Here is an 11356-nt window from a genome sequence, read left to right as displayed (position 1 = left end):
GCTGAGTGACAGGTGTCTCACTGCACCCAATCACAGCAGCCGGTGGGCGTGTCTATACTGTGCAGTGAAATAAATAAATAAATAATTAAAAAAAATGGCGTGCGGTCCCCCCCAATTTTAATACCAGCCAGATAAAGCCATACGGCTGAAGGCTGGTATTCTCAGGATGGGGAGCTCCACGTTATGGGGAGCCCCCCACCCTAACAATATCAGCCAACAGCCGCCCAGAATTGCCGCATACATTATATGCGACAGTTCTGGGACTGTACCCGGCTCTTCCCGATTTACCCTGGTGCGTTGGCAAATCGGGGTAATAAGGAGTTATTGGCAGCCCATAGCTGCCAATAAGTCCTAGATTAATCATGTCAGGCGTCTATGAGACACCCTCCATGATTAATCTGTAAGTGACAGTAAATAAACACACACAAACACATGAAAAAATCCTTTATTAGAAATAAAAAACACAAACACAATCCCTCATTACCAATTTATTAACCCCGACAAACCCTCCATGTCCGGCGTACTCCACGGACCTCCAGCGTCGCTTCCAGCATGAAGGTGACAGGAGCTGCAGAAGACACCGCCGCTCCGGTCACCTCCAAGCAGCAACTGAGGTGAGTAGCGCGATCTGCTGAGGTGTCACTGAGGTTACCCGCTGTCACCGCTGGATCCTCCAACAGTGACAGCGGGTAACCTCAGTGACAGCTCAGCTGATCGCGCGGCTGTCTTCACTACCTGCGTGGAGGTGACCGGAGCGGCGGTGTCTTCTGCTGCTCCTGTCACCTCCATGCAGCAGAGCTGGAAGCGACGCTGGAGTCCGTGGATTACGCCGGACATGGAGGGTTTGTCGGGGTTAATAAATTGGTAATGAGGGAATTTGTTTGTGTTTTTTATTTCAAATAAAGGATTTTTTCATGTGTGTGTGTTTATTTACTGTCACTTACAGATTAATCATGGAGGGTGTCTCATAGACGCCTGACATGATTAATCTAGGACTTATTGGCAGCTATGGGCTGCCAATAACTCCTTATTACCCCGATTTGCCAACGCACCAGGGTAAATCGGGAAGAGCCGGGTACAGTCCCAGAACTGTCGCATATAATGTATGCGGCAATTCTGGGCGGCTGTTGGCTGATATTGTTAGGGTGGGGGGCTCCCCATAACGTGGAGCTCCCCATCCTGAGAATACCAGCCTTCAGCCGTATGGCTTTATCTGGCTGGTATTTGGGGGGACCGCACGCCATTTTTTTTAAATTATTTATTTATTTATTTCACTGCACAGTATAGACCCGCCCACCGGCTGCTGTGATTGGGTGCAGTGAGACACATGTCACTCAGCGTGGGGGCGTGTCTCACTGCAACCAATCATAGGCGCCTGTGGGCGGGGAAAGCAGGGAATACGAGATTCTTTAATGAGCGGCCGGCTTTTTCAAAATAGTAAAAGCCGCCGGAGCAGTGAGAAAGCCGTGCAGCGCCGCGCCGGAGATCGGGGAACGGTGAGTATGAGAGAGGGGTGGAAACTGACCGACAGACTGTGAGAGAGGGACAGAGATAGTGACGGACCGACAGAGAGAATAGAGACCGAGAGGGAGAGACCGACTGACAGGGAATAGTGATTGACAGACATTGGGAGACATCGCTCGTTTCCAGTGTTTTAGGAAACATGCGAGAAATGTATTTAGAAAATCGGATGTCACAAGATGGTGTGAGTGCCGTCCCGTGACATCCGATTTTTTTACACGCTCCCATAGACTTGCATTGGAGAAACTCGCAGTAGAAACTCGCAAAAAAGCAGCATGCTGCGATTTTTTTCTCGGTCCGATTTGGACTGAGAAAAAAATCGCAGATGAGAGCTGAATCATTCACTAATGTGTCCGATTCCAATGCGAGTTTTTCTCGCATTGCTCTACTGCGAGAAACTCGCAAGTGAGAAGCAGCCCATAGAGAGAGAGAGGGTGAGGGAGGGAGTAGAGAGATAGACAGATCACGCGAGACTGGTTCTGGGCATGCTCAGTACTTTCTGGGCATGCTCAGTACAAAAGCAGGATCCTGTCTATCAGCACGCCAGCGTTCACCTGCGTTTGCGTGCGTTATAGTCAGGATCCAGCAATTTGCAGTATTTGGACGGAGCTCAAAAACGCTACATGTTGCGTTTTTGAAACATGTTAAAATAACGCAAAAGGACGGATCCTGCGTCTAACGGACGCAAACGCATGCGAACGCAGGTGGACGCAAGTCCATTGAAAATGCATTGAAGTGAAAACGGATTTGCACAGGATCCGTACTTCCGTTAAAATAACGTTTTCAACGGATGTTAAAAAGACGTAGTGTGAAACCAGCCTAAGATATCGCTTCCCGAATTATCTGAGTGCTATACTTCACAGTCCAATAGAGAATGAATAGAGCGGAGCATCCTTGACTTTTGTTCTGTTCAGAAAAGACCACTGTTAAGGATTTCTGGAGCACTGGGACTTAATCAGGATTTATCACTATTTGTTAAAGGGAATTGGTCACCAGGTTTTTTCTACCCCTTTTGAGAGCAGCATAATGTAGGGGCAGAGGCCCTGATTCCGGTGATGTCACTTACTGTGCTGCACACTGTCCATTGGGAAGACCCTATTGCCAATAATACAGCGCTGATACCCGGTGAGCAGAGTCATAATAAACCTTTCTATCAGTAATTTTAATTCCATCCTCTTGTGACCCTCTTGAAAGAGGACATGTCTTATTGAAGAATGCATACACGCCATGCGATTGCTTATTTCGCGGCTCTTGGCTCTAACACTACAAATAAAAGCCGTGTCGTTTTACCCCCGGGCTCCTAGTGAAGAGGAAGTCTGAAAGATCCCATTTTACTATTTTGCAAATATGTTGCATTCATGATGAATGGTCTTGAACTTATTTGCATTTGGAGAATGTGCGGCTTGTGGGTGGTGAAATCTCGCTACAAAAATCGCCAGCCCTTTCAATTTTTAATACGTGTGATCCTGTGACTCTCATAGGAAATGAGCGTGTAAGAGTGTGGAGGGGATCAGAGGGGGAAACTTTGTATAAAGACCTTCTTTTTAAGATATACGATGATGGTTGGTTAAATTTTGATGATAGGGTTCTCCGCTGTTGACAATTACTACTTATTAGAAGGGTTCCAGTAAGTCTTAAAGGGAACCTGTCAGGTCCAATATGTACCCAGAACCACGAGCAGTTCTGGGTGTATATTGCTAATCCCTGCCTAACTGTCCCTGTATACACTAGCATAAATAAAGAGATCTTTAGAAACAGTATTTCTAAAGATCCTTTATGATATGCTAATGAGCGCAGGGACTAGTCCCAAGTGCGTTATTTCCTGTGCTCGTTCCGCCCCACTTAGCATGTTGGCACACCCACATAGGTGTACTAACATGCTATTCAATGCCTTTGCCCAGCGTCATCAGTGGTGACGTGCGTACCTGTGTCCGCTGTCACCGCTGATCAGAATGCCCCGCACTTCCGGTCATGTACTGAAGCAGGGTGTTCGTGCCCCGGCATCAGAGAGGTCTAGTGCACATGACCGGAAGTGCCGAGACTTCTGATTATACGTTCTGATTTTAAGCCCGGCGTTCTGAAGTGCTGGCAGTGGACACTGGTATGTCCTTTACTGATGATGACCCTAGGCAATGGATCACTGTGGGTGTACTAACATGCTAAGAGGGCGGAATGAGCGCAGGAACTAATGTCCTTGTGACTAGTCCCTGTGCTCATTAGCATATCATAAAGGATCTTCAGAAATACTTTTTCTAAAGATCTCTTTATCTATGCTAGTGTATACAGGGACGGTTAGGCAGGGATTAGCAATATACACCCAGAACTGCTCGTGGTACTGGGTCCATATTGGACCAGACAGGTTCCCTTTAAAGTATCCCATGGCTTGGTGTTGACAAAGAATTGCATTGCACTGGACCAGTATTCATCCTAGTCCTACTTGGATGTTGGATAGGGTGGTCGGCAATTCTGTGGCCGGCATTTTTGACCTTGTAGCATGATTACCTCCTTCTCTTATTTGGCCCCACAATGTCTTGTTACGTCACATGTTATGGCGTGACGGGTACCCATCAGTGCTCAGTCGCCCAGGATGCTCGGTCGATGATGCCAGTCGCAGTAGCACAGAGAGGGTGGGGAAGCAGCATGGATGCCAGACCAGAGCAGCACAGATCTTTTTGCTTGATACTATGGCGGCTCGAAGCCCCAGCGATCAGCCGTAATCTTTCAGTAAGTGTTCCGGTCTCTACAGCACCTCCACAGGGGAATATAAGCATTACACTACATCTATTCAAATCAATGGGTTATTTGTGCCAACAGAACTGGATAGGTCCTCAGGTTTAGCGACACTCGTGGTAAACGCGCTCCACTCTGGTTAAGAGAATAGGATCCGTAAATAGGACCGCCCCTTTGGCAATGTTCATACATAATTGTTTAGCACTTGACACACAAACCATGCATTCTACGTTTTTGTTTTCATGGTTTCCTTTATTTCAGCACCTGTAGGCTATTTGTTCCATTTTTTTTTTTTAATTTTGGTTTCGCTCATGGATTAAAAAAGCATCAAAACCACTCTGAAAAAGTGTCAAGACTCATAAAAAACCCCACAACAAATATATATATGTGTGTGTGTGTGTGTGTGTATGTGTATATATATATATATATATATATATATATATGTGTATGTATGTGTTTTTAAAAAAAAAAAAAAAAAAAAACTTTTTAGATGTTTACTGTTCAGCCAGAAAAATTAATGACAAAAACTTACCCTAGCTCAGAATCTCCCAAGGCTATGTGCACAACACGTCTTATAATCTCAAACAAGTTTTTCAAGCAGACACTTTGGGAAATTTTGGAATATTTCCTTAAAGCATCTTATGTGTAGGTTTTTTATTTTTATTTTTTTTTTGTCATTTTCTGTAGTATTTTGCCAACTTTGTTTGGCCACTGTTGGGTTTATTTAGGCTTTTCCTGTAAATTATTATTTTTTTTTTTAAAAAAAATGCTGCTTTTCTTCACTACATTTAATAATAAAGAAACCGCTCCAAAAATCTTTCTGTTGTCTCCTGGGCGTCATTTGAGCTTTCCCATTAACTTGTACTCTAATGTACATCACAACTTTCAAGCGGAAAGCTCCAGAAGAATGGGAAAGAATGAACATCTTTTAATCTCTTGGTGTTTTTAGAAGCCTGAAGAAGTAAAAAGACAGTCAAAAGCCTGACCATATGAACAGCGATTCATTTATGGATCACTTTCTGGCAGCAGAATCCACTTGAAAGAGACGTCTTGACTAGTGATGAGCGGGCACTACTATGCTCGGGTGCTCCGTACTCCAAACCAGCAGTTGGGTGCTCAAATGGGCGCAACTTATGTACCAAGTAGAATGGAAGTCACTGGGGAACTCCAACATTTTTCCAGAAGATCTTCTGTTCCCCATTGACTTCCATTATACTTGGTACACAAGTCGCACCCATTCGAATGTCCACCTGCTGGTTACGAGTACCAAGCATAGTAGTGCTCGCTCATCACTAGTTACAAGTACTGAGCACCCGAGCATGGTAGTGCCCGCTCATCACTAGTTACAAGTACTGAGCACCCGAGCATGGTAGTGCCCGCTCATCACTAGTACCGAGCATGGTAGTGCTTGCTCATCACTAGTTACGAGTACCGAGCACCCGAGCATGGTAGTGCCCGCTCACCACTAGATACGAGTACCGAGCACCTCGAGCATGGTAGTGCCTGCTCATCACTAGTTACCAGTACAGAGCACCCGAGCATGGTAGTGCTTGCTCATCACTAGTTACGAGTACTGAGCACCTGAGCATGGTAATGCCTGCTCACCACTAGATACGAGTACCGAGCACCCGAGCATGGTAGTGCCTGCTCATCACTAGTTACCAGTACAGAGCACCCGAGCATGGTAGTGCCCAATCATCACTAGTTACGAGTACCGAGCACCCGAGCATGGTAGTGCCTGCTCATCACTAGTTACCAGTACAGAGCACCCGAGCATGGTAGTGCCCAATCATCACTAGTTACGAGTACAGAGCACCCGAGCATGGTAGTGCTTGCTCATCACTAGCTACCAGTACAGAGCACCCAAGCATGGTAGTGCCCGCTCATCACTAGTACCGAGCATGGTAGTGCTTGCTCATCACTAGTTACAAGTACTGAGCACCCGAGCATGGTAGTGCTTGCTCATCACTAGTACCGAGCATGGTAGTGCCTGCTCATCACTAGTTACCAGTACAGAGCACCCGAGCATGGTAGTGCCCGCTCACCACTAGATACGAGTACCGAGCACCTCGAGCATGGTAGTGCCTGCTCATCACTAGTTACCAGTACAGAGCACCCGAGCATGGTAGTGCTTGCTCATCACTAGTTACGAGTACCGAGCACCCGAGCATGGTAATGCCTGCTCACCACTAGATACGAGTACCGAGCACCCGAGCATGGTAGTGCCTGCTCATCACTAGTTACCAGTACAGAGCACCCGAGCATGGTAGTGCCCAATCATCACTAGTTACGAGTACAGAGCACCCGAGCATGGTAGTGCTTGCTCATCACTAGCTACCAGTACTGAGCACCCGAGCATGGTAGTGCCCGCTCATCACTAGTACCGAGCATGGTAGTGCTTGCTCATCACTAGTTACCAGTACAGAGCACCCGAGCATGGTAGTGCTTGCTCATCACTAGTTACGAGTACCGAGCACCCGAGCATGGTAATGCCTGCTCACCACTAGATACGAGTACCGAGCATGGTAGTGCCTGCTCATCACTAGTTACCAGTACAGAGCACCCGAGCATGGTAGTGCCCAATCATCACTAGTTACGAGTACAGAGCACCCGAGCATGGTAGTGCTTGCTCATCACTAGCTACCAGTACAGAGCACCCAAGCATGGTAGTGCCCGCTCATCACTAGTTATGTCCACACATCCCAATGGAGTTTTTAAAATAGGTTTTTGAAACTGGGCAACCCATTTTTAAGGCAAAAGAAATATACATTTTGTCTGTTTCCAGAAGTCTGGGCCATTTCAGAACAGCTGCCCTGTATGTCTATATTACTATATATATATATATATATACACACACACACAATACCCTTTAACACCTGTCCATATGTTTATTTTTCCTATAGAAATATTGGCGCTTTACTGAGCGATGCTCTTGTGACTCACAGAACAGACTGCAGCCTGTGCGCGGATAGCGGGATGGAAAGTGCAGTTTTCTTTCCTCGCCCCTCCTGCCTTTCACAGAGTACTGTATGTACAACCCTGTGACCTCCAGCCTCCGTACACATTGAGTGTGAGTGTGAAAGAGCCTTTTGTGTCAGCCCCTTTAACGTTTTCGGGTAATTGATGCAGAAGGGTCTGGGATGTTAGTGTTACAAAATTAGTCACAAAATAAATCTAAAAATAACCTCAGCCTTTAGTCTTGTTGGACCTTTTTATCGAAAACAGCACCCCTTCTGTCTGTAGGCTGCGTCTGGTATTGCAGCTGAACTCTATTGAGGTCAATAAGGCTAAGCGGCATTCATGGTGTGGCTTCTAGAAGGAAACTGCTTTAGTTTTTTACGGTTGGGGTTACAAAAGTCTGTGTGCATCTACATGACAGCATACCGCAGTTGGATGGCGGTGCATTGCCTACAAGGTATTGTGACCACGACAAGCAATTCGGAGGAAACCAACTCTGCAGGGAAGCAGCGGCACAGAGCCATCCGTACCATCTGTCATGGCCAATGTTGCCCAGTATCCTCAGCCTAAGAAGATAGGTCCAATATTGATGGGTCATCATTACATTTAGTTTAGGTCTGAATAAATCCCAAGAACCAGGTAGTGTCCAAGCTTAAACATGATCTACAGACCTTTATGGAAATTCATTCGACTTGGAATGGTGAATGATCTAAAGACCTTTATGGAAATCCATTCGACTTGGATGGTGATGACGAGAGTTGAGCAAAAACATTAGTAGGACCCTGGTCCAGCAGCAACATCTGATGTCCATGTCCGCTGTACCAGACCCTTACAAACCTTCCATGTGCCGAGTTCCTTGGTGCCTCTTGCCATTAGTAAGCTCAATGAGGCACTTGTACACGGTGGGGCGCAGCCCATTTACTACATGTACCATGTTTTATAGCCTGTTGAGTATTATAAGATCTATATGTTTGTACCAATGGCTGCCATCTAGCGGCAGGTCGATTTTTAGATTAGATATTAGACAAGATAGGGTTAAGGTAGTGGAAGGTAGTGGGAAAGAGGACAGGAGGGAAGGCTTGAGTGGGGACCAGTAGAGAATAGGGTTCAAATGTGAGAAGACTTGGTCTCAGTGTTAGGGCCTGTCAGAGAACCCTGAGGTATCCTCTGGAGGTCCTGAGCCTATGGCTCACCCCAACGGGCTTAGTCGTCTGGCTAGAGAGCCGTTGGGCCCAGAAATGGATGAAGGTGAACGGTGTTAGGGGGAAGAAGGCACAGGCCCTGGAACTTGAGGACAAGATCCAAGATTGCAGGGAACAGGTCGAGGAGCAGTACCTCACACTATGGGAAGGAAGGCCATGTCTGTCATAATGGTGTGAAGATTAAAAGTGAACAGTAATGGTTGACTAACCGAACTCTTGTGTGTTAACAGTCTATGGCAGTGACTGTCAGCGGGGTGGACACCGGCCTGAGGAAACTAGTGTCATTCACCCCAATGGAAGTCATATCCGCACACAGTCTCCCTCTTGAGAGTGCGGTGCCCGAGTGGCCCAGCGACCTCCTTCTTCACACTCACATAGACACGCCATACCTCCTAATCAGCGACGCTGGGAATGCCGGCAAGTAGGAAGATGTTTGACGCGGCCGCAGGGTCATTTTACTCAACCCCAGTGCCGACTTTACTTTGTAACTTAATTCGGAACGATTTTGTCCACTAAGGTCCAACCTTGTAAAACTACTTTGTCTCCTATTTAGTTTTTAATCAATGCCCACCTGTATAAATTTATTTTCTGAATCTGTACAAGGATCAGCCTCATTGTATATTAGCTCTTCCATACAGAATCTGCATTGCGGTGGTCATTTTGGTGAGTATCGGTGGTTTTGATGTGGTTTTGGCACGGAATCCGCACCCAAAAACCTCAAAAACAAATTGTGGACATAAAGTAAGGAATGGATATTAAAATAGCTGAGTATAATAAACTAATGAATGTGAAGAGTGTCTCTAGAAGTTGTAAAAATGCCAGGTATGATAAGGATGAAGCATGAAATATGTGAAGAGACTTTATGGCTTCCCCTTTGCTCCCTTTTACGTTTGCTATGTTGCGTCTTTAGAGAATTTTTAACTTTGTTTCTACCTATTTAAAGATCCTCAAGCCACCTATTATTGCCCTATGTGGCACAAAGCCGCACGTGCAAAGCTTCTGCAACACATTTTGCCCCCAAAGTGGTGGTGAAGGGTGATCCTAATCTCCTGATAGATATGGGTCATCCTGGCCCTAAGCTTTTAAAGAGGACCAACCACCAGGATTTTTGTATATAAATTAAAGCCAGTGCTATACTGGTGCTATCATGCTGATTCTATACATACCTTTGGTTGTGAGATCGGATGTATAGTTTCTGAAATACAGGCAAGTAAAGTTTGTGAAATGCACTGTTACTTGATTGTTAGGTGCAACTGAATATCTAATAGGTAGGTCGGGTTTTGCTAGTTATTCCTGCCCCTGTCTGCTGCCTGTCGTTACTCCATCCTTCCTTTCCCCTGTACTAACAGAGATGGGAGGAAGGACAGGCAGACAGGGGTGGGAATAACTAGCAAAACCTGACCCACCTATTAGATATTCTGCAGCACCTCTCATCAAATAACAGTGCATTTCACAAACTTCACTTGCCTGTATTTCAGAAAGTATACATCCGATCTCACAACTAAAGGTATGTATAGAATCAGTATGATAGCACCAGTATAGCACTGGCTTTAGTTTATATATGAAAATCATGTTGGTCGAACCTCTTTAAGAGGTTCTTGAATACCACCTGCTTATGTTATCATATCGATCATTGACCTGATGAAGTGGATGTACTGATAATCCATATCTGAATGGCTGTATAATAATTTCTCAAAGTTTAAACTTAGTTTCTGCTCACCTAGCTTGCTTTAACAGCTCCTCAGTGTCCCTCCTACCTGCTGAGCTCTCACCCTGCTCAGGACGAGCTGCAACTGTAAGTCAGGCTGGGTGGGCAGAGCTTGAACTTGCATGGCCTGATGAGTTGTCACACCTTAGCTTAGCTGCTTTTGACATTAGTGACCCTGAATAGTCAGTGGGGTCGGCCCATCAATAAACTCAAGCCGTGGTGTTATTGTGAACATACCCTTTTAGCAAAATGTTCCTGCGGATGTATGTGCTGAATAAACATGGAGTTTGGACGGAGATTTTGCTGGCTTTGGAGATGAACATCCAGGTAAAACATTCCACATAGTAAGGATCATTCCTAAACTAGCAGATAAAACCTGGTCTGGCCGGCAGGGAGAATGTTCCCTAGTCAGATATTATCATTCTTATCCAATACGTTCTTGTACATGGTAATGAATGGCATTAATGAGGAGCTACTGCATGGGAGAGATGCAGATATGTAAAGTATGGTGTCAGGTAGCTGTTATTAACCTCTAGGAATTTTAGTATTTTTATGTTAAGTGTAGTAATGAATCAGGGATAGTTTTGCCCTGGATAATGATGGCACTTAGTCCTCCATACTCATGAGCACTATGCACAGAGCTCATGAATATGGAGGACTATATGCCACCAGGTTTACTCATCCTCTACTGATAATCTCCTGATGATAAAACTGTGATTATTTATATATATATATATATATATATATATATATATATATATATATATATATATATATATATATATATATATATATATATATATATATATATATATATATATATATATATATTATTTTATTTAATTTTATTTAGGTTTTTTTTGTTTTGTTTTTTTTTTTGTTTTTTTATTTCAAGCAGCAGCACTGTAAGTGACACAACACTGGATTCAGGACCTCTGTCTCTACATTAGGCTATGTGCACACGCTGTATCTTTGTTGTGACCCCAAAGATGCACGGTTTTGGTCCCCAAGAAATGCTCGCTCTGCAAAAACCGCATTAGTTTTGACATGTTTTTGCCCAATGCATTTTTTTAAGTCAAATCTATTGACAGAACATATAGAATAGATGATGATAATAAATAACAGAATAAATAGGAATAACAGAATAGCTCGATAAATAGAGCGATAGCTAGCTTGGCCAGCTGTTCAATTTTTCTTTTTACCAAAAAAATAATTGTGGAGTCCCCCCGTTCTTCAT

Source organism: Anomaloglossus baeobatrachus, chromosome 7, assembly GCF_048569485.1.
Source record: "Anomaloglossus baeobatrachus isolate aAnoBae1 chromosome 7, aAnoBae1.hap1, whole genome shotgun sequence".
NCBI lineage: Eukaryota > Metazoa > Chordata > Amphibia > Anura > Aromobatidae > Anomaloglossus > Anomaloglossus baeobatrachus.
Note: the sequence above shows the minus strand (reverse complement) of the source record.